Source organism: Oncorhynchus keta, chromosome 2 (genome assembly GCF_023373465.1).
Source record: "Oncorhynchus keta strain PuntledgeMale-10-30-2019 chromosome 2, Oket_V2, whole genome shotgun sequence".
Lineage (NCBI taxonomy): Eukaryota > Metazoa > Chordata > Actinopteri > Salmoniformes > Salmonidae > Oncorhynchus > Oncorhynchus keta.
Window position 1 is genome coordinate 6,512,224 of NC_068422.1, and position 25,277 is coordinate 6,537,500.

Here is a 25,277-nt window from a genome sequence, read left to right on the forward strand (position 1 = left end):
GTTGAGATTATGTTGCTCCTTTTAGAAACAGGAAAACATAATGTATCTCTGAATATGTTGATCACAAAGCTGAATACAGCTCCTCAACACTGATTCAACTCATCAGGGATGCTTGCAGCAGTGCAGGACTTTAAAAGGTGTCCATCCACAAGCTTGTACTGGACTCCCGCTGTTCACTGTGCTTTTCATGTCTCCTACGACAGTTCTGTCATCCTCAGTGGGAATGTTAGATTTCCCTCACATTGCTTTTGATCCAGTCCTCGGGGACCAGCAAGGCATACAACCAGCTACAGACATATAACATTACTAAAGGCGAAACCATACTTTTTCCTTTCTCTCTTTCCACTGGATGAGCTCTGCTGATTTAAAATAGGCCCAGTTTCATGTGTGAAATAGGCCCAGTTTCATGTGTGAAATAGGCCCAGTTTCATGTGTGAAATAGGCCCAGTTTCATGTGTGAAATAGGCCCAGTTTCATGTGTGAAATAGGCCCAGTTTCATGTGTGAAATAGCATAATATAACATGATAAAACACACCTATCATATTCTCCTTTATCCTGCAATACTCCTGCCCTTACTAACAGGACTGGTTAGCCTGGTGGCAGCACGACTGAGTTTATTTGTATTTTTCCAGGGACAGTGCACATTAATCAACGTTTCAGTAAAAGTGCTGGTTTTAGCCAGGCGGCTAATTTCCAACCCCAGTTCCTGGGCAGGTTATTAAAAACAATTACAATAACAATACAGACAAACTGTCACGAATCCCATTTCCTGAGTCTGTGTTTGCCTGTGTTTCTGTCCTGGAGTGTGTTTCTGGTGTCCTGGAACGCACCCTGTCTGGTTGCCGGGCGAATTAGCTTGTTGGGAGATCGATGTTCACCCGCACCTGTATCCCATCAGTAATCCGCACGCAATTTTGGTGGCCTGCCATGGGAGAAGATACCCAGAGGTTTGTTGCCGCATGTCCTGTTTGTGCTCAGAACAAAAGTACCAATCGGCCCAGCTCTGGGCTTCTTCACCCCCTACCTATTCCTCGGTGACCTTGGTCGCATCTGGCCCTGGATTTTGTCACGGGATTGCCCCCTTCTGTTGGGAACACGGTCATTCTGACCATTGTGGACAGATTCAGCAAGTTTGCTCATTTTGCCCAGTGACATTGTTTCTGACCGTGGTCCTCAGTTTACCTCTGCTGTCTGGAGATCCTTCTGTTTGGCCATTGGAGCTACAGTCAGTCTCACTTCTGGATTTCACCCACAATCTTATGGTCAGGCGGAGAGAGCCAACCAGAAGATGGAGTCCACGCTGCGTTGTCTTGTCTCCTCTGATCCCACCTCTTGGTCATCTCAATTACCCTGGGTCGAGTATGCCCATAATACCCTTCCTTCATCTGCCACTGGGATGTCCCCCTTCCAATGCCTGTACGGATACCAACCTCCCTTGTTTCCTTCTCAGGAGAGGGATCTTTCGGTTCCTTCTGTCCAGGCCCACATTCGTCGTTGCCACCGGACCTGGCATCGGGTCCTCCTTAGAGTTTCTGTCCGGTATCAGATCCAGGCGAATCGTCGCCGTATTCCTGCTCCCGCTTATACCATCGGAGATAAGGTTTGGTTGGCTACACGGGATCTTCCTCTACGGACTGAGTCGAGGAAACTGTCACCAAAGTTCATTGGTCCGTTTGTGGTGGAGAGAATCATTAACCCTGTTGTGGTCCGACTCAAATTGCCGGCAACGCTTCGAGTACACCCCACCTTTCATGTCTCCTGCCTCAAGCCGGTTCTCCTCAGTCCTCTGTTGCCTCCTCGTCCTCCTCCTCCTCGGATGATCGGAGGTGGTCCTGCCTACACGGTGCACCGCATAATGGATTCCAGACGGCGGGGCCGAGGTTTCCAATATCTTGTGGATTGGGAAGGATATGGTCCAGAGGAGAGGAGTTGGATTCCTCGGCGTCAGATCCTTGATGACGACCTGCTTCGTGACTTCTACCGCCTCCACCCTGGCGCTCCAGGTAGTCCGCCCGGTGGCGTTCGTCAGAGGAGGGGGTACTGTCACGAATCCCGCTTCCTGAGTCTGTGTTTGCCTGTGTTTCTGTCCTGGAGTGTGTTTCCTGTGTCCTGGAATGCACCCTGTCTGGTTGCCGGGCAAATTAGCTTGTTGGGAGATCGATGTTCACCCGCACCTGTATCCCATCAGTAATCTGCACACCTGTCCTGATCATCACCTCTCCCCTTCAAAAGCTCTGACCTGACATCCATTCCCTGCCGGATCGTTAGCCATGAACAGTATGTTGTGCCCACGAACCAGCCTCCAGTTTATAGAGTTTGTTTTGTTTTATTGTTTTGTACGTCTTGCTTTCCTTTAACTTACCGCCATTTGTTTTGTCTACAGCCATTCACCCGGAACCCATACCCCATCCCTGTCATACCCCATCCCTGTCATACCCCATCCCTGTCATACCCCATCCCTGTCATACCCCATCCCTGTCATACCCCATCCCTGTCATACCCCATCCCTGACATACCCCATCCCTGACATACCCCATCCCTGACATACCCCATCCCTGTCATACCCCATCCCTGTCATACCCCATCCCTGTCATACCCCATCCCTGTCATACCCCATCCCTGTCATACCCCATCCCTGTCTGCTCGTCACCAGTGTGTTGTTATCCATTGGATCTGTCTATCCACTCCCATCAACCCACCTCCGCTGCCCTCTCCTCCACCCAGAACACATACCCCATCCCTGTCTGCTCATCACCAGTGTGTTGTTATCCATTGGATCTGCCTATCCACTCCCATCAACCCACCTCCGCTGCCCGCTCCTCCACCCGGAACTATCTACCTCCACGTTCTCATTGATTAATAAATACTCACCATCTTTATAGTCACCTTGTCCTGGTCTGCTTCTGGGTCCAATTCTGGTAAACTCTGACACAAACAATGAGCCGTGAGCACATGCAGAGCAACAAAGGACAAGAAACACGTAGCATGCAGACAGAGAAATATAGAACATGCAACACGTAGCATGCAGACAGAGAAGCATAGAACAAGCAACACGGAGCATGCAGACAGAATAACATAGAACAAGCAACACGGAGCATACAGACAGAATAACAGAACAAGCAACACGTAGCATGCAGATAGAGTACCATAAACAAGCAGCACCTAGCATGCAGACAGAGAAACAGAGAACAAGCAACACGTAGCACGCAGACAGAGAAACAGAGAAAATAAGCAACACGTAGCACGCAGACAGAGAAACAGAGAAAATAAGCAACACGTAGCATGCAGACAGAGAAACATAGAACAAGCAACACGTAGCATGCAGACAGAGGAACATAGAACAAGCAACACGGAGCATACAGACAGAATAACAGAACAAGCAACACGTAGCATGCAGACAGAGTAACATATAACAAGCAACACGTAGCATGCAGACAGAGTAACATAGAACAAGAGACACGTAGCATGCAGACAGAGAAACTTAATACAAGCAACACGTAGCATGCAGACAGAGAACCATAGAACAAGAAACACGTAGCATGTAGATAGAGTAACATAAACAAGCAGCACCTAGCATGCAGACAGAGAAACAGAGAACAAGCAACACGTAGCACGCAGACAGAGAAACAGAGAAAATAAGCAACACGTAGCATGCAGACAGAGAAACATAGAACAAGCAACACGTAGCATGCAGACAGAGGAACATAGAACAAGCGACACGTAGCATGCAGACAGAGGAACTCCAGCGTCATGTAGCATGCAGACAGAGAAATATAGAACATGCAACACGTAGCATGCAGACATAGGAACATAGCAACACGTAGCATGCAGAGAAACAGAACAAGCAACACGTAGCATGCAGACAAGCAACACGTAGCATGCAGACAGAGGAACATATAACAAGCGACACGTAGCATGCAGACAGAGGAACTCAAGCGTCATGTATCATGCAGACAGAGAAACATAGAACATGCAACACGTAGCATGCAGACATAGGAACATATAACAAGTGTCATGTAAGCATGTAGACAGAGAAATATAGAACATGCAACAAGTAGCATGCAGACATAGGAACATAGAACAAGCGACACGTAGCATGCAGAGAAACAGAACAAGCAACACGTAGCACGCAGACAGAGAAACAGAGAACACGCAACACATAGCACGCAGACAGAGAAACAGAGAACAAGCAACACGTAGCACGCAGACAGAGCAACAGAGAAAATAAGCAACACGTAGAATGCAGACAGAGAAACATAGAACAAGCAACACGTAGCATGCAGACAGAGGAACATAGAACAAGCTACACATGGCATGCAGACAGAGGAACTCAAGCGTCATGTAGCATGCAGATGGAGAAATATAGAACATGCAACACGTAGCATGCAGACATAGGAACATAGCGACACATAGCATGCAGACAAGCAACATGTAGCATACAGACAGAGTAACATAGAACAAGCGACATGTAGCATGCAGACAGAGAAACTCAAGCGTCACGTAGCATGCAGATGGAGAAATATAGAACATGCAACACGTAGCATGCAGACATAGGAACATAGCGACACATAGCATGCAGACAAGCAACATGTAGCATGCAGACAGAGTAACATAGAACAAGTGACACGTAGCATGCAGACAGAGCAACTCAAGCGTCACGTAGCATGCAGACATAGAATATAGAACATGCAACACGTAGCATGCAGACAGAGAAACTCAAGCGTCACGTAGCATGCAGACAGAGGAACATATAACAAGCGACACGTAGCATGCAGACAGAGAAACTCAAGCGTCACGTAGCATGCAGACAGAGGAATATATAACAAGCGACACGTAGCATGCAGACAGAGAAACATAGAACAAGCAACACATATCACGCAGACAGAGAAACAGAACAAGCAACACGTAGCATGCAGACAGAGAAACTCAAGCGTCACGTAGCATGCAGACAGAGAAACATAGAACAAGCAACACATATCACGCAGACAGAGAAACATAGAACAAGCAACACGTAGCATGCAGACAGAGAAATAGCACAATAGCAGAAGCAACAAAACAAAAGTCCATAATAGCAACAAAGTTTTTCCACACCTACAGACAACAGACAACATGGAAAGCAACAAAAGCTAGGTTGAACTTTTAGTTACCTTTTTAAAAAAGAGAGATTGGAATCAAGTATGATGCCAAGGTACTTAAAATCAGATACCACCTGGAGCTTCTCCCCTGACACATAGACATCTGGCTCAGTGGCATCAATTGTCCTCTTTGTGAAGAACATGCAGACTGTTTTTTTCACATTGAGATGCAAACATGAGTCACTGAGCCACTTTGTCACCTACACCATTACAGTAGTGAGTTCTCATGCAGCTTGTTGTTTGCTCTTTGCATGCACATATATCACTGTATCATCTGCATACATTTGAACTTCAGACCCAGTACAGACATAAGGCAGATCATTCATGTACAGGCTGAACAGGAGGGGCAAGTATTGACCCTTGGGGCACACCCACATCATCACTCTGACACACTGAGTTCTGCCTTCTCTGTATAATTTCATCCATCTCAAGGCATCGGGGGAAGAGTTGAACTTGGACAGTTTTGTGATGAGAACCACATGGTTAACAGTATCAAAAGCTTTCCTTGGGTCTAGAAATTCAGCCGCAACTACTCTTTGTCCATCTTGGACTGCATGGCGGGTAATGTGAAGGGGCTGTTGTTGAGGTGGGCAATCAGTTGCTCTGCTACACACTTTTCAGCACCTTGGACACCACAGGTGATATACTAATGGGCCTGTAGTTCTTACATCAGCAGGGTTGCATGATTTAATGATGGCCATTTTTATGGCCGACTTCAAGACCTTTGGAAACACCCCCTGACCAATAGATATGTTGGTGACCTTAGTAATGGGGCCAATGAGTGACTCATTGTAGTTTGTAAGAAAGGTAGAGTCCAGCCCAAACACATCTTTGACTTTAGAGTTCTTTAGTGAGATAATCACCTTTTTCACCTCTGGCTCAGAAACCTCCCTTATGATGAAGACAGCTTGAGTGTCCTTCACTATTGCTGAACCCAGTGGGGGTTCAGATTTTAGATTCTCTCAGATCAATTTAGAATTTTCCTTTGCTTCACCAATTATGTTGATCAAAAAGTGGCCTGTCTGATTTCTTTCATCACCTTATTTCTCAACATGGTAAACCTACATCTGTCATGCTCTAATTTGAACTTCAGGGCTCTTTTTAGAGCATGATCTTTCATCGTTAGTTTCCAGATTTCTCCATGTAGCCAAGGAAGAGAATTAATTTAGCCAGGTTTGGATTTTCTTTTCTTTAGGAAGCCATTTATTGTAGTCTGGATTGTGGATATAAAAACCTGATAATCAGCTTCCACATCTGTATAGGACAAGAGATCATTCCAGTTAATTCCCTTAATTGCGTTTTCAAAATGATTTAATTCACTCTGTCACGTTCTGACCTTAGTTCCTTTTTTATGTCTCTATTTTTGGTTTGGTCAGGGCCTGAGTTGGGGTGGGCATTCTGTTTTGTTCTATGTTTTGTATTTCTGTGTTTGGCCTGGTATGGTTCCCAATCAGAGGCAGCTGTCTATCGTTGTCTCTGATTGAGAACAATACTTAGGTAGCCTGTTTTCACCTGTGTTTGTGGGTAGTTGTTTCCTGTTTTGTCACCTGATAGGACTGTTTCGTTTTTTATCGCTGTTTTACCTTTGTTATTTTGTGTTCAGATTAATAAAATTAACATGCTGCATTTTGGTCCGATCCTTCATATTCCTCATCAGACAAGGACGAGAATCGTTACACACTCTTAGGTATTCTTAGTTGATCCGGCTTTCTAACAGGAGAGTTTAAGCCTGCTCTTAGAAAGCTTTCTGGTCATAAGTGTCAAATTATGATCAGATAGCCCAGTAACCATATTGAATGATTTAGTCACTCTCTCTGGTTTATTTCTGAACACCAGATCAATCTTTGTTTTAGAACAACAAGTCACCCTGGTTGGCCCTTTAACTAGATGTATAAAGTCAAAGGTATTAGTGATCTGTTTGAGGGTTTCCCCACATGACTTGTCTTCATAATTAATGTTAAAATCTCCCATTAAGATGACCTCTTTCACGAAAATCACATCCCCTATGCATGCTGGAGTTGTTTGACACAGACAGCATATTTATACAGAGGACTCCCTTGGGAGGAACCCAGGCTAAATATCATGTCAATTTCTAAAACAACAGGCTGTCTGTGTCATACAGTATATTTGTCAAGGGGTGTGATGATTAAGAGTTCTCTTTAGGCTGAAAAATACATATAGTCCACATAAAGACATTTAGTCCACATGAAGACATTTAGTCCACATGAAGACATTTAGTCCACATGAAGACATTTAGTACACATGAAGACACTTCGTCCACATGAAGACATTTAGTCCACATGAAGACACTTAGTCCACATGAAGACATTTAGTCCACATGAAGACATTTAGTACACATGAAGACATTTAGTCCACATGAAGACATTTAGTACACATGAAGACACTTAGTCCACATGAAGACATTTAGTCCACATGAAGACATTTAGTACACATGAAGACACTTAGTCCACATGAAGACATTTAGTACACATGAAGACACTTAGTCCACATGAAGACATTTAGTCCACATGAAGACATTTAGTCCACATGAAGACATTTAGTACACATGAAGACACTTCGTCCACATGAAGACATTTAGTACACATGTAGACATTTCATCCACATGAAGACATTTAGTCCACATGAAGACACTTAGTCCACATGAAGACATTTAGTCCACATGAAGACATTTAGTACACATGAAGACACTTAGTCCACATGAAGACTTTTCGTCCACATGAAGACACTTAGTCCACATAACACTTAGTCCACATGAAGACATTTCGTCCACATGAAGACATTTCATCCACATGAAGACACTTAGTCCACATAAAGATATTTAGTGCACATGACTCTTAGTACACATGAAGACATTTCGTCCACATGAAGACACTTAGTCCACATAAAGATATTTAGTGCACATGACTCTTAGTACACATGAAGACATTTCGTCCACATGAAGACATTTCGTCCACATGAAGACACTTAGTCCACATGAAGATATTTAGTACACATGAAGATGGTTGGTCGCTGTTCTTTAATGGGAACCAGCAGGAAAATAGAAACTGCTGAATAATATATAGGATGCACACAATTCCTGTAAATGCCAATGTCATTCCTATCAATTGAGATTGAGTTAATGGGTGAATACTTGGATTAACGTACGAAGTAGTGGCTGAGTGAGTGAATAAATGATTAAATGAACCGATGGCCTTACCTTTCTCAGCCTCACCCTTCTGTCTCCCCCCGTGAATGAGGAGGCCTCCAGGCGGTACAAACAGTTGAGGTAAGACTGCATAACTTTCACCTGGGCATATTCCAAAAAAGGGCCACGTTACAAAAAGTTCAACTTCGACAACTTTGCATTTGAAAGACATTTAGATTCTATTACATTTAGCTATAACATGCTTTTAAAGCATTTTACATTTGATGAAACAAATGTAATACATAATCAAACTGAAGCATTTGTGTGGGTCTATATTTGTCAGACGGTTGTTAGACCCTGTTCTTGGAGGTCTGTAATTGTTTTGGTATGGGTCGAGGAGAGGAAGGTGACACGTGCTATCAGTCTCCCAATGAGAGAGAAAGAGAAAAAAATGCCCTCAATTCTCAGCCTCAGGAGCTACCATGTTCCTATGAGTCATCAGTTGGCGAGGTAATCATTTCCACACATCCTCCAGTGTTCACGCCAAAGACGTGCCCTTCTCCAGAGCACATCTGCCTCCACTTAAGCACCCATCTGGCACAGACCAACAGTATGAGGCCTCTCAAGGCAACACCTACACAGTGTCAAAAGCCTTCAGGAGACGAATCATTGCAGGGAGAAGGGAGGCCTTCAGGAGACTAATCATTTCAGGGAGAAGGGAAGCCTTCAGGAGACGCATCATTTCAGGGAGAAGGGAAGCCTTCAGGAGACGCATCATTTCAGGGAGAAGGGAAGCCTTCAGGAGACGCATCATTTCAGGGAGAAGGGAAGCCTTCAGGAGACGCATCATTTCAGGGAGAAGGGAAGCCTTCAGGAGACGCATCATTTCAGGGAGAAGGGAAGCCTTCAGGAGACGCATCATTGCAGGGAGAAGGGAAGCTTTCAGGAGACGCATCATTTCAGGGAGAAGGGAAGCCTTCAGGAGACGCATCATTGCAGGGAGAAGGGGAGCCTTCAGGAGACGCATCATTTCAGGGAGAAGGGAAGCCTTCAGGAGACGCATCATTGCAGGGAGAAGGGAAGCCTTCAGGAGACGCATCATTTCAGGGAGAAGGGAAGCCTTCAGGAGACGCATCATTGCAGGGAGAAGGGAAGCCTTCAGGAGATGCATCATTTCAGGGAGAAGGGAAGCCTTCAGGAGACGCATCATTTCAGGGAGAAGGGAAGCCTTCAGGAGACGCATCATTTCAGGGAGAAGGGAAGCCTTCAGGAGACGCATCATTTCAGGGAGAAGGGAAGCCTTCAGGAGACGCATCATTGCAGGGAGGAGGGAAGCCTTCAGGAGATGCATCATTTCAGGGAGAAGGGAAGCCTTCAGGTGACGCATCATTTCAGGGAGAAGGGAAGCCTTCAGGAGACGCATCATTTCAGGGAGAAGGGAAGCCTTCAGGAGACGCATCATTTCAGGGAGAAGGGAAGCCTTCAGGAGATGCATCATTTCAGGGAGAAGGGAAGCCTTCAGGAGACGCATCATTTCAGGGAGAAGGGAAGCCTTCAGGAGACGCATCATTTCAGGGAGAAGGGAAGCCTTCAGGAGACGCATCATTACAGGGAGAAGGGAATCCTTCAGGAGACGCATCATTGCAGGGAGAAGGGAAGCCTTCAGGAGACGCATCATTACAGAGAGATTACAAGGGCTTGAGAATGAAAAACCATATAGCATAGAGTTGCTTGCTATTGTCAAAGTATTGTAAATTGAATAAAGTTAATGTGATTTTGGTAGTGAAAAGGTATGATTCAAATTTTGTTTCAGCGAGAACTATTATTATGAACAAGACTAAATCTTTCTAAGAGTCAGTCCACACCGTGGATCAGTGGACACTGATGTTTGCACCAAATTACATAAAAATTGATTTCCTGGCTGCAGGATAAAACACTAGGTATGCCAACCATTTCGCTTGCCAAGACAGCAACTCTAATATTCCCTTTGCTGCGGTGCACAATGTCTGTGCTAGCACCTTAGCATGCAACCGCTGTTTCCATCTACCTGTCTAAGCCTTGTATTCCATTGTTTATGACACAATAACGGAAGTACTGTTTTTTTCTATCGTGAACAGCAAATTAAACACAAATCAGACACTCTGTACATGGACTATTAACGTGCTAGGGTTTTCGATTACCGAGAAGCATGGCTTGAGTTGTGGTTCAGGGGAAGGAGGGAAAAGAAGGAATCCACAGCACTGACAATGATTGATCTTCACACCCTGAGGGTGTCTGGGTAAAAGGAAAATCAGAAGACCCTACTTGTGAATATGAAACTAATCCCCAACCAGAGATTAGAAGTGCACAAAACAGGGCTCCTTGTGTTGTACTTCAGAGAAGTGATGCAAACCCCAAAATGTGCTCTGCTGTAGTGTTATCAAACCCCTGGCAAAATGTGCTCTGCTGTAATGTTATCAAATTCCAGGCTAAATGTGCACTGCTGTAGTATTATCAAACCCCTGGCAAAATGTGCTCTGCTGTAATGTTATCAAATTCCAGGCTAAATGTGCACTGCTGTAGTATTATCAAACCCCTGGCAAAATGTGCTCTGCTGTGATGTTATCAAATCCCAGGCAAACCAGCTCTGCTGTAGTGTTATCAAATCCCAGGCAAACCAGCTCTGCTGTAGTGTTATCAAATCCCAGGCAAACCAGCTCTGCTGTAGTGTTATCAAATCCCAGGCAAACCAGCTCTGCTGTAGTGTTATCAAATCCCAGGCAAACCAGTTCTGCTGTAGTGTTATCAAACCACAGGCAGAATGTGCTCTGCTGTAGTGTTATCAAACCCCAGGCAGAATGTGCTCTGCTGTAGTATTATCAAACCCCAGGCAAAATGTAGTGGTATCAAACCTCAGGCAAAATGTCCTCTGCTGTAGTGGTATCAAACCCCAGGTAAAATGTGCTCTGCCATAGTGTTATCAAACCCCAGGCAAAATGTCCTATGCTGTTGTGGTATCAAACCCCAGGTAAAATGTGCTCTGCTGTAGTGTTTTCGAACCCCAGGCAAAATGTCCTCTGCTGTAGTGGTATCAAACCGCAGGCAGAATGTGCTCTGCTGTAGTGGTATCAAACCCCAGGCAAAATGTGCTCTGCTGTAGTGGTATCAAACCGCAGGCAGAATGTGCTCTGCTGTAGTGGTATCAAACCGCAGGCAGAATGTGCTCTGCTGTAGTGGTATCAAACCCCAGGTAAAATGTGCTCTGCCATAGTGTTATCAAACCCCAGGCAAAATGTACTCTGCTGTAGTGGTATCAAACCTCAGGCAAAATGTGCTCTGCTGTAGTGTTTTCGAACCCCAGGCAAAATGTGCTCTGCTGTAGTATTATCAAACCCCAGGCAAAATGTAGTGGTATCAAACCTCAGGCAAAATGTCCTCTGCTGTAGTGGTATCAAACCCCAGGTAAAATGTGCTCTGCCATAGTGTTATCAAACCCCAGGCAAAATGTCCTCTGCTGTTGTGGTATCAAACCCCAGGTAAAATGTGCTCTGCCATAGTGTTATCAAACCCCAGGCAAAATGTACTCTGCTGTAGTGGTATTCAGAACAAGACGTCCTCCAAAATACATCAAAGAACTCCATGGACAAAGGGAATATTGAGAGATAAAATAAAGGAATCAAATATAAGTTTCATAATCACAATGACATCCACTAAAAACATCCCCAGAAAGAACCATTCTTACACCCAAGGACTGGGTAAAAACATAAAAAGATGCATGAAGTGACATGTATCGAACCTAGGCCACTAACCTGCGGGAGACACTGGATGACTGCAAACAGAGCCTCGTGGATGGACTCAAAGGTAGTGTGGTAGACCTCCATGATCAGATGTTCAAGGGGGACAAACTGCAGGGCTCCCAGCACCAGGGTCACGTCATGGGGGTTGGAGAGCATCTCCTCCCCATGACGGAGCAGAGTGTCCGGCACTGGCATGGTCAGAGCAGTGGTCAGGGTTGTCTGCTTGCCAGACTCCTTCACTAGAAACTGAGAGAAGAGAGGACAATGGGAGTTGAACCAGAGACAAAGGACAGAAATAGAGAGAAGTACTCCATCCTGTGTGGGTTCTCAATGTACTAAATGTCACCCAGAGAGAGAGCGAACAGAGAAAAACAGAAATACTGGAACACCAATTGGAGTAAGACAACATTCCTGTTTGTAAGTCTTGTGGACACAGTGAGGGATTGTAGTTGTGTGTGGTAACACCTAATGTTAGTTCTTCCTGCAGAGTTGCAGTGAGGTGAGAGTGGGCCATATCAAATAAATGAAATCAGATTCAGCTTGATTAAACGGGACAGGTAGTCACTCTCCCTGCTGCACACTGAAACAGACAGGGAGGGAGACACTTACTGCTGCAGGCCAAAATTGGCTTTCCCAGCTAAACCAATTCTTCCCCCAAATCACATCCAAGACATGGGAGACAGTGCAAAGCAGGAGAAGCGTGACATGCTTTGTAACGGACTGCCAGACTGTTGTCATGACGTTGGCCTGGGGGTAGGTTTATGACAGTCATAAATACCTCTTCCCCCCCTTTTCCTCTCTCTACCCTACTGATGTTACATTTGCAAACCCTTTGGTTAACATAGAGATTCTGGGAACATCATAAATTGGGGGAAATTAACTATATTCTGGTAATCCGACCAATTGAACATATGTGGTGGTACTTAATGAATATGATGTCAGTTTGGTTTTCATCTGAGACATTCTCATCAATGATAAGATGACAAACTCTACAGTGGAAAGTCTACACATCAGAGTTATCGGATTCACATGGAATTGTTGTTCAATTTAAATGTTTGAATAGGAAATTATTCATGATGTGATGAAATGTGATTTTAGCTTCTAAAATGTGAGATTTGGGTTTTCATAAGATAGGGCTCTGCTCAATCAGTGGCCTGCCCCTGTGAAGGGACATGGGCTATAAAACTTTTCAAACACGCCCTCCTCTCCCTTCCTATATACAATATAACCTCCTGTTCCGAGGACGTGAGGACGACGGTCCGATGTCAGAACGGTTCAGATAATAACTACAGAACGAAGCCAACATCAGCGTGAGCTTTGGTTGCGAATGGTATGAACTTTGAACTCTTATTCACTACAGAAGTGATACCTCCTAGCCGTTGAGTTAGCAACAACCGCTGAAAACGAGGGTTAGGAAGGAACAGACAGAGCATCCCGGCTACCACACAACGACGTTACTACAACGTATTCAATTTACCAGCAGAGACATTCTTCAAAGGACAAATGACTCGGTTGGGCAACACGGCCTTCCATCTACCACCAACCTACCGAAGCGCAGCTCAGAGTAAATATTTATTGCATTTTCCTTTTCCAAATGGGCGGTAATTTAGAATGCATAAGATACTCTATTTATGATAGCACAGCTTCTCCCTGTGTCCCTCAGTCTTCCCGTTCTTTCACTCAAACCCAGCCCCTTTTCTTTTGTGTAACCAGCTGTCATATCTGTTCCATCCGCTAGGGACATTTTCCTTTATGATGTCATTTGTAATTAAGTTATGATTTAAATATGTGTATGTGTAATGCTGTGTGATTTGTTAGGTATTTAGTAAATAAATAATTAAACCCAATTTTGTATTGCTGATTCAATTTGTTCTCCAGGGTTCATGCAGATAACCCAGAATTTACAACTTTCAGATGAGACTGAATTAAGATGATGACTAATATTGACTGCTATTGATGTAAAATATTACTAGGTCTTTAAGAGTTTATTCGGAAGATAACAGCTCTATAAATATTATTTTGTGGTGCCCGACTCTCTAGTTAATTACATTTACATGATTAGCTCAATCAGGTCATATTAATTACGGAGAAATTATTTTATAGAATAGCATGTCATATCACTTAATCCGGCATAGCCAAAGACACGACACTGTGTTTCTTTTTGCAATGCCCTAAGGGGGTTTCTACGCTAAATAGGAAACACATTTACCCTTCAATTCCATGTTAAGTCAATGCCAAAGCCAATCCAATGTTTTGTTTTGTCCCTCTTGAAGCATGGAAGCAGGGTTGTAAGTGAGGACACATTGTGCCGTTACCATAACTAGATTTTGCATGATTCTAGCTCAAATAATATTTTTCAGCAGCATTCATTTATTTGGATGAACAGTCCTCAATAACACAGCACATCAAAAGTCACAGTGAATACTTACTACCAAGGCAGACATCATCTGAGACGCAATGAGTCAGAATGCCTCTTAGCAGGTTTCTGGAATCAGGCAGCTGGCAAGAAACTTCGTTATTCATTGTATTTTATTATTATTTTGTTTTCAAGAGATATTCTGTGAAATTCTGAATGATGTCTGTTTTAGTCACCCATGTTTGTCAGTGATGGTACAGGAAGTTAACTTGGACATTTACTGGACGGTCTGTCATTGATGCTACAGGAAATTTACTTGGACATTTACTGGAGGGTTATTAGAGCTATTATCAGGAGCAGGAAATCCTACAATGTACAGGTGAGCATCTCAGAACACGCTACCATCTCAGAACACACTACCATCTCAGAACACACTACAATCTCAGAACACACTACCATCTCTGAACACACTACAATCTCAGAACACACTACAATCTCAGAACACACTACCATCTCTGAACACACTACAATCTCAGAACACACTACAATCTCAGAACACACTACAATCTCAGAACACACTACCATCTCAGAACACACTACCATCTCAGAACACACTACAATCTCAGAACACACTACAATCTCAGAACACACTACAATCTCAGAACACACTACAATCTCAGAACACACTACCATCTCTGAACACACTACAATCTCAGAACACACTACAATCTCAGAACACACTACAATCTCAGAACACACTACCATCTCTGAACACACTACAATCTCAGAACACACTACAATCTCAGAACACACTACCATCTCAGAACACACTACCATCTCAGAACACACTACCATCTCAGAACACACTACAATCTCAGAACACACTACCATCTCAGAACACACTACAATCTCAGAACACACTGCCATCTCAGAACACACTACCATCTCAGAACACACTGCCATCTCAGAACACACTACCATCTCAGAACACATTACCATCTCAGAACACACTACCATCTCAGAACACATTACCATCTCAGAACACGCTACCATCTCAGAACACACTACCATCTCAGAACACACTACAATCTCAGAACACGCTACCATCTCAGAACACATTACCATCTCAGAACACACTACCATCTCAGAACACATTACCATCTCAGAACACATTACCATCTCAGAACACATTACCATCTCAGAACACAATACCATCTCAGAACACACTACAATCTCAGAACACGCTACCATCTCAGAACACATTACCATCTCAGAACACACTACCATCTCAGAACACGCTACCATCTCAGAACACGCTACCATCTCAGAACACAATACCATCTCAGAACACACTACAATCTCAGAACACGCTACCATCTCAGAACACATTACCATCTCAGAACACATTACCATCTCAGAACACACTACCATCTCAGAACACGCTACCATCTCAGAACACACTACCATCTCAGAACACGCTACCATCTCAGAACACGCTACCATCTCAGAACACAATACCATCTCAGAACACACTACAATCTCAGAACACGCTACCATCTCAGAACACATTACCATCTCAGAACACATTACCATCTCAGAACACATTACCATCTCAGAACACATTACCATCTCAGAACACATTACCATCTCAGAACACATTACCATCTCAGAACACATTACCATCTCAGAACACGCTACCATCTCAGAACACGCTACCATCTCAGAACACACTACAATCTCAGAACACACTACAATCTCAGAACACATTACCATCTCAGAACACGCTACCATCTCAGAACACATTACCATCTCAGAACACACTACCATCTCAGAACACATTACCATCTCAGAACACGCTACCATCTCAGAACACACTACAATCTCAGAACACACTACAATCTCAGAACACACTACAATCTCAGAACACACTACAATCTCAGAACACGCTACCATCTCAGAACACACTACAATCTCAGAACACACTACAATCTCAGAACACATTACCATCTCAGAACACGCTACCATCTCAGAACACATTACCATCTCAGAACACACTACCATCTCAGAACACATTACCATCTCAGAACACGCTACCATCTCAGAACACACTACAATCTCAGAACACACTACAATCTCAGAACACATTACCATCTCAGAACACGCTACCATCTCAGAACACACTACAATCTCAGAACACGCTACCATCTCAGAACACACTACAATCTCAGAACACACTACAATCTCAGAACACACTACCAAGTCTGATCTCTTTTTCTTTTACTAGCTCTGACTTTGCTGATAGCTACGTTGTTGAGGAAATAGTACTTACTATGACTGTGATATGTGGTTGTCCCACCTAGCTGAAGATGAATGCACTAACTGTAAGTGGCTCTGTATAAGAGTGTCTGCTAAATGACTAAAATGTCAATGTCAATCTATAAATGAAAAAGAAACGTGCATTGTTGTGTAATGAGAGAGTGAAAAGAAGTGGAGCGATGAGACCAGGAAGTCCATGGGGTGCTAGGATGGGCACAGCTCTCGCAGGATCTGCTGACTGAAGTTCCTATAGAGACCCATGTGACTTAGACTCTCCTGGGTGATGCCCTTACTAGGCTCATCCTGTAGGCAAGCGCAGGTCAGCTCGCTCTTCACCATCCCGGTCATCGCATCCACAGAGAAGGTCTGGCCTAGCAGACTGTCTGTCAAGCAGGCCTGGATGGCAGGGCCCATGACAGCAGTGTTCTTCCCCAGCAAGTGGCTCAGGGTCTCATCTAGCTGCTTGGTTTTGCTGAGGCTGGAGGTCATGGCCTGGCACAGTGTGTTCAAAGATGCAAGCAGGAGCTGTACAGAGAACAGTGTTTCCTGGGACAGTAGACAAAGCCATAACGACCACCTGTGCATTTCTATTGGTTGAGACAGACACGGCTCTTTCTGTGGATTATAAAAAGAATCAGGGACTGGATGAAATCCTAGATGGTTTTTAAGAAAGTCAGCCAAGCAGAGCTGTCCACAGTTTGATAGGCCCTTACTGCAGTGTGAAAGGAGAGCTGCCAAAGCTGCCTCCAAGAGGCTACTCCCATGCACAATCTTTAAAACACAATGGGAATTATTCCCTGCCAGAAGTGACCCCATGAGACTGAAGATCTGATTCGGCAGATGTCTTGTCATTGAAGGCTTCACGTCATTATGTAGCTGTGTGCCTGTGACCATGAGGAATTAAGAACAAAAAGAGCCCTGAAAAGTCTTCAGATGACATTCGATCTGGGTTAAGAGCATCGGTGACTTGAAGTAAGCTTAAAAGGTTATCGGCTTGACTTTCAGATAGGGTTAAAGAGGCTCCAGTCATACTAGAGCTCAGTATGTGGCCTCCAGTCTCTTCAAAGCAGAAGGGGCTCAATGACATCACCGTCAGACTGAGTTACTGCACTTATTTTGTCTTCAGCTGTTGAACAACTGACTTCACTTAACTTCATGAGTGCTGGATGGACTGGGGTCATGTCTGGGGTGCTGTGAAGAATCCCCACAATCTGACCACAGCAGAGTGAGTAATGGGTAACTCGACCAGAATGAGGCTCTCAAGCAGATGTTTGGAAATGAGAGAGACAGACAGCCTCTCAGTGGTGTCCTCTAGTGTCTTCTGAAGTAGGGAGCTGAGGAGAACTTCAGCTATATGAAGTACTTCGTCCTCTGAGAGGTATAGCGAGATCATTGGTAGGTTTGTGGTAACTAGGTAACTAGGCATCCATACTACTGACCTGGCAGTCCCATAGTTGGTCACTCTGCTGGCCAAGTTGAGGATCTTCTCTCCCCACAATGTACTTGACTGCTCTGCGGAGGACTTCTGAAGCTCTAGCCTGTCCCATAGCTCATGCTTAGGATAACTTTCTTAATTTGTTGGAGAGTGAGCAGTTTTTGCAAGAGATGGGTCATATGGAGAACAGGCTGTCGGATTTCATCCACTGCTGAGTGCCCTATGGAGAACAGGCTATCGGAGCTCATCCACTGTAAGTGTCCTATGAAAAACAGGCTGTCGGAGCTCATCCACTGTAAGTGTCCTATGAAGAACAGGCTGTCGGAGCTCATCCACTGTAAGTGTCCTATGAAGAACAGGCTATCGGAGCTCATCCACTGTAAGTGTCCTATGAAGAACAGGCTGTCGGAGCTCATCCACTGTAAGTGTCCTATGAAGAACAGGCTGTCGGAGCTCATCCACTGTAAGTGTCCTATGAAGAACAGGCTGTCGGAGCTCATCCACTGTAAGCGTCCTATGAAGAACAGGCTGTCGGCGCTCATCCACTGCTAAGCATCCTTTGTACTGCCACTGGAGGAACAGGCTGTCGGAACTCATCCACTGCTGGGCGGCAGATGACAGCCAGGAGCTCCTCAGCCTGGCGTAGGTCAGGAGAACAGAGGAGATGAGGGCCTCGTGTGCCTTCCTAACCCGTGGCTCTGTGCAGTCGGAGTTGATCCATCCGGCCGACAGCAGCTCGTCCACGTCCGGCTCTATGATCAGGTGGTTGAGACTGAGCAGGGCTTTTAGACAGTGGTACCATGCTGATATAATGGGATTGGCATTGTCAAACAACATCTTAACCACCTTCCTATAAAAAAATTAACTGAACCTCCTTGTTCTTTATCCTGTCAGCCAACACATTGTAAATGTCTCCTGTCAAGCATAAATTCAAGAGGTTCTCCAAAGCCAGCAGAGCTAAGCTGCAGTTTTCACCATCAAACGTGTCTTTGAGAGTCACCACGTTTATGAAATCCACGGCGGTGATTAACTGTGTTCTTTATTATCCTCTCCTTTACAGTAGGCGACCAGTGAGAACCTGAAGAGCAGCGGGAGGGAACTCCACCTGACCCCGTAACGGAGAGTGGAGTCACAGAGCTTTGTACTTACTGAGTGGATTAGGGAGAGTAGGCCCTTCCTTGCCAACCCTTTCTTCATTCCTGGCTCCTCCTTATACGCCTGGAGGTGGTCTGGCAGGAACAGGACAGACTGCCAGATGGTGTCCACCTTACCACGGATGTCCCTACTCAGGTGCTGGCCAACACATGGGTCATTCTCGGCCATCACCTGATGGTCAGTAGGTCCCTGAGCAGGGGGAGGTGCGGGAGCATGTGTGTTGTGACTTGGACAAACACACGGTTGACATTGGCCTGCTACCTCTGGACAGTGAGGTACCTGCTCAGGGTAAGAAGAAGGACCTCAAACACCTGTGTCAGGGGGTCTGTGATTTGCAGGATGCCCTTACAGAAGCTCAGCACAGTGGAGACAGATGCTGAGGAGGTCTCTGAGGCAATTCCTGAATCCTTTCAATTATAACCTGGAGATATTTTTTGTTGTTGTTGAAATCATGGCATTTAATAAAACAGTTGTATCATCAGTGTAAAATGGGCATGGTTCAGTTTTTCTACCCAGGGTGTCTTGGTTTTTTTTCAGCTTAATGTGAATACCAGAGTAAATGGAAGCCATACTGTACATGAAACAAGGCCTGTGGAAAGGGAGAGATTGACCTGAGTCAATACAGTTCTGAGACAAAAGGAATGTTATCTTATTTGGCCAGCAGAGGGAGTCGTTTCCTTAAAGTTAAATTATGACAACTTGGAATAATGGAGCTGGTGAATGGGCTTGAAATAGGAAGTATCCTCATGATTGTGAAATATAAATGTACCATGCCTGGAGTGTACTGGTCAAATAAACTTGTAATCTGATTTTTTTTACATATAAAACGTAGCCAATACCCAATCAAATCAAATCAAGCCTTATTTCTACAGCACATTTCAGACATAGAATGCAACACAATGAGCTTCACAGGAAAAACGAATAATGACAATGAAAATAAAAATAAAAACTGAAACATTTACTACAAAACAAACATGAGGATAAAAACTAAAGAATAACACGAATGGAATGGCTAAAAAGCCTCTTAAGGAAAAGCAAAGCTAAAAAGGTGTGTTTCAAGGTGCGTTTCAATAATAAATGTAGTGTACTGCAGTTGAACAGCAGTTTTACTGCACTCTTACATTGCAAACTTACTGCAGCAAATAAAACAGTGTTATTTTGGAAGCCGTGTCTACCTCATGCAAATACTGCAATCTTTTTTTGTAATGGTTCTAGGATTTGGGATAGTTAAAAGTCCAGTGCCTGAGGACCTGAGGGACCTACTGGGTACATAACTTAAAAGCATGTCTGACATGTATTGAGGTGAACAATCGTGGATTTATTTAAAAACCAATAGAAGATTCTTAAAATGAATTCCAAATCTCACAGGCAGCTAGTGCAGACCTGGAAAACCGGTGTAATGTGTGCTCTCTGTCTGGTCTTGGTCAGTACCCTTGCTTCAGAATTCTGTATATTTTGCAGTTGACCAATGGCTTTTTTCAGGTAGACCAGACAGGAGAGCATTGCAGTAGTCAAGCCTGCTTGTAATAAAAGCATGGATGAGTCTCTCTGTATCAGCCAGAGAGAAAACATAGGCAGAAAACATAGAGAGAAACCTGATGAGCTACTATATAACTATAACTAAGGTATAAGATTGTTGCTGCAATGCTGACATCTGTCAAAATGACCTGTCAGGTCAAAGAAGTCAATAAATACACGTGAATGTCATTCATATGTAGTGTGTCATGAGGTTGTAACAAAACTGAAGGAGAAGCTAGTAAGAACAAACGAGAATCACATGAACCTATTTGATCAAGAAAGGATGGTGCAGATGAGGCAATGTCTGAACAATTCAAACGCTGCTCATTTTAATAAAATGCACAATTATGTGCTTGTTAGAAAATGGTGTTCTTCTTCATCTTCTATGATAAAATGGTGGTCCGCAAACAAACGTTAAAGATATTCTCTTGACAAATCTTTATTAAAGAGGAGTTTGCCCTCAGTGGTGGAAATGACACCACTACCAAAGGACGAGAATATGTTGTGGAAATAACAATATAAAGGGCCTACTCACAATACATATTGATATAGATGTGATTTTATTGACTCTTTCTCTAGAAGATAACATTACATCATGTGTTTTATTCATGTTTTCTCATAGAATTTTTTTTTTGCTCAAAAGTCTGGGTCAAGGACAAGGGCAAAACAGTGAAATTGAGGTATAAAATGCATCTGAAAATTAGCTAAAATACTTGATAGAGAGATGTTGAAAACAATATGGGGAGATTGTCGTGTGAACTTAACATATAAAGAATAAAAACATATATTTTTTTATAAAATCCACAAAATTGACCCTGAGGACATAGAAGTTCCCGTAGTTGCCCAAAGCATGCTAAGCAGTCTGTAATTTTTCTCCAAAAACAGCAGAAGCGTCATTTCCATCACAGACATTTCCATCACAAACTTAACTCTGATGGAAATGACAGAACATGGTGGAAATTACAAAAATCTATTATGTTATTACTTTTTACTTTTTAAAAACTTTAGGCTTATTTAATCATGTTATAAATTACTTTAATATAGAAAATTATCCAAGGTGTGCACAATTGGAAAACTTGAGTATTATTCTTTGTTTTTAGAAGATGCCACATAAAACAGCACAGAGGTCACAGATATAGAAACAACATTTTAAAAATGATCCTATACGATACCAGGAACATCTGCAAAAAGACAGGAAGAGATACTGGAAGAAAAAAAAGGGAGAAGTGATATCTATCTTCGAGCTTACAAAGAGAGTACAAAGAAGCAAGACATGGCTATAGAAATCCAACCAACGGAATAGAAGACAGACTTTAAAGAGAACAGTTGCAATAGAGACCTACCCATCAGGCAACACAACACCTTAGTCACCAGATGACCTGCAGCCAGAACACGAGGCCATCATACCTGCCCCCTAACTTACCTGCCCCTGATGCACGCCCTGATACCCCTTCCTCATCGTCTGCAACAGGAATGAGAAGTCTAATACATGCTGGAAGGGAAAAGGTTGGAAGAGGTCGCTCAAAAACATAGAGATCTTTGCATGACAAATGCCAAACTTGATAAAGCGTAACAGGAAAACTGAGAAATACAAAAAAGGTATGATCAAATCAAGTCAAATGCATTTATATAGCCCTTCGTACATAAGCTGATATCTCAAAGTGCTGTACAGAAACCCAGCCTAAAACCCCAAACAGCAAGCAATGCAGGTGTAGAAGCACGGTGGCTAGGAAAAACTCCCAAGAAAGGCCAAAACCTAAGAAGAAACCTAGAGAGGAACCAGGCTATGAGGGGTGGCCAGTCCTCTTCTGGCTGTGCCGGGTGGAGATTATAACAGAACATGGCCAAGATGCTCAAATGTTCATAAATGACCAGCATGGTCAAATAATAATAATCACAGTAGTTGTCGAGGGTGCAGCAAGTCAGCACCTCAGGAGTAAATGTCAGTTGGCTTTTCATAGCCAATCATTTAGAGTATCTCTACCACTCCTGCTGTCTCTAGAGAGTTGAAAACAGCATGTCTGGGACAGGTAGCCTGTCCGGTGAAAGGGTCAGGAATCCATAACCACAGGCAGAACAGTTGAAACTGGAGCAGCAGCACGGCCAGGTGGACTGGGGACAGCAAGGAGTCATCATGCCAGGTAGTCCTGAGGCATGGTCCTAGGGCTCAGGTCCTCCGAGAGAAAGAGAGAAAGAGAGAATTAGAGAGAGCATACTTAAATTCACACAGGACACCGGATAAGACAGGAGAAGTACTCCATATATAACAAACTCACCCTAGCCCCCGACACATAAACTACTGCAGCATAAACACTGGAGGCTGAGACAGGAGGGGTCAGAAGACACTGTGGCCCCATCTGATGATACCCCCGGACAGGACCAAACAGGAAGGATATAACCCCACCCACTTTGCCAAAGCACAGCCCCCACACCACTAGAGGGATATCTTCAACCAACAACTTACTATCCTGAGACAAGGCCGAGTATAGCCCACAAAGATCTCTGCCACAGCACAACCCAGGGGGGGGGCACCAACCCAGACAGGAAGATCACATCAGTGACTCAACCCACTCAAGTGACGCACCCCTCCTAGGGACGGCATGAAAGAGCACCAGTAAACCAGTGGCTCAGCCCCTGTAATAGGGTTAGAGAAAGAGAATCCCAGTGGAGAGAGGGGAACCGGCCAGGCAAAGACAGCAAGGGTGGTTCGTTGCTCCAGAGCCTTTCCGTTCACCTTCACACTCCTGGCCAGACTACACTCAATCATATGACCCACTGAAGAGATGAGTCTTCAGTAAAGACTTAAAGGTTGAGACCGAGTCTGCGTCTCTCACATGGGTAGGAAGACCATTCCATAAAAATGGAGCTCTATAGGAGAAAGCCCTGCCTCCAGCTGTTTGCTTAGAAATTCTAGGGACAATTAGGAGGCCTGCGTCTTGTGACCGTAGCGTACGTGTAGGTATGTGGAGCAATCCCATGTAATGCTTTGTAGGTTAGCAGTAAAACATTGAAATCTGCCCTTGTCTTAATAACAGGAAGCCAGTGTAGGGAGGATAGCACCGGAGTAATATGATCACATTATTTGGTTCTAGTCAAGATTCTAGCAGCCGTATTTAGCACTAACTGAAGTTTATTTAGTGCTTTATCCAGGTAGCCGGAGAATCAACTGATGAAGAAAATGGAGAGATAAGATTCCCTAAAGACAAAGATAAAACAGAAAAATGAAGGGAACTCCGAAGAACTTGGGAAGGATTTTATTGTTTCAAAATGCCATCATTGCAGAGTTAAAGCAAAAGTATAAAAAAATGTGCAGTGCCAAGGACAAACAAGTGGCTTCAAAAATGCTCAGAGGCAACATCCTGAGAAAGTATGTGTAACGGATGTGAAACGGCTAGCTTAGTTAGCGGTGTGCGCTAAATAGCGTTTCAATCGGTTACGTCACTTGCTCTGAGACCTTGAAGTAGTAGTTCCCCTTGCTCTGCAAGGGCCGCGGCTTTTGTGGAGCGATGGGTAACGATGCTTCGAGGGTGACTGTTGTCGTTGTGTGCAGAGGGTCCCTGGTTCGCGCCCGGGTATGGGCGAGGGGACGGATGTAAAGTTATTCTGTTACATTGATGCTGTTGACCCGGATTACTGGTTGCTGCGGAAAAAGGAGGAAGGTCAAAAGGGGGGTGAGTGTAACGGATGTGAAACGGCTAGCTTAGTTAGCGGTGTGCGCTAAATAGCGTTTCAATCCGTTACGTCACTTGCTCTGAGACCTTGAAGTAGTAGTTCCCCTTGCTCTGCAAGGGCCGCGGCTTTTGTGGAGCGATGGGTAACGATGCTTCGAGGGTGACTGTTGTCGTTGTGTGCAGAAGTTCCCTGGTTCGCGCCCGGGTATGGGCGAGGGGACGGTTTAAAATTATACTGTTACATATGGCCTGGTCAAAGCTGCAAACAGAGAATTTAGATTTTCAGCAAAAGCATTGAGGGAAACAGGCCAACCAGTAGAGCAGTAGAGCAACAACAGGGGAAAAGGACACACTAACGAGGAACAAGAAAAAAAAAGCAGAAGTGCTTCTTGAATGGCACAATTCAGAACCTTTATCAGGATTTTAAGAGGGAAAATTCAGACATTAAAATGTCCTACCATGAATTCTTTAAAAGACGTATTTTTGGGTTGTCAAGTCAACAGTCCAGGATAGGGACACATGCCACATGCAAAACCCAAGCCAATGTCCAGTTCATGGCGGACAAACTACAGTATCACAAAGTCACAAAGTTGCAAAGTCACAAAATTACAAAGTTTCAGCAAAAATGGGAACCTTATTGAGTCTTTGTGCTGTGAGAACCTGAATTAAGAGTGTATGTATAGAGAGTGCTCCCTTTGCCAAGCCAAAGAGCTTATAACATCTGAATTTGATGCTGGTGAGCAGACATGGTGGTTTGAGTGGAAAAACA

At 44.1% G+C, this 25,277-nt stretch overlaps 1 pseudogene; it reads right to left on the minus strand.

Annotated features, from left to right (window-relative positions):
• LOC118371018 (unhealthy ribosome biogenesis protein 2 homolog) overlaps positions 1–25,277 on the minus strand; it is a 42,546-nt pseudogene that overhangs the window by 16,610 nt on the left and 659 nt on the right.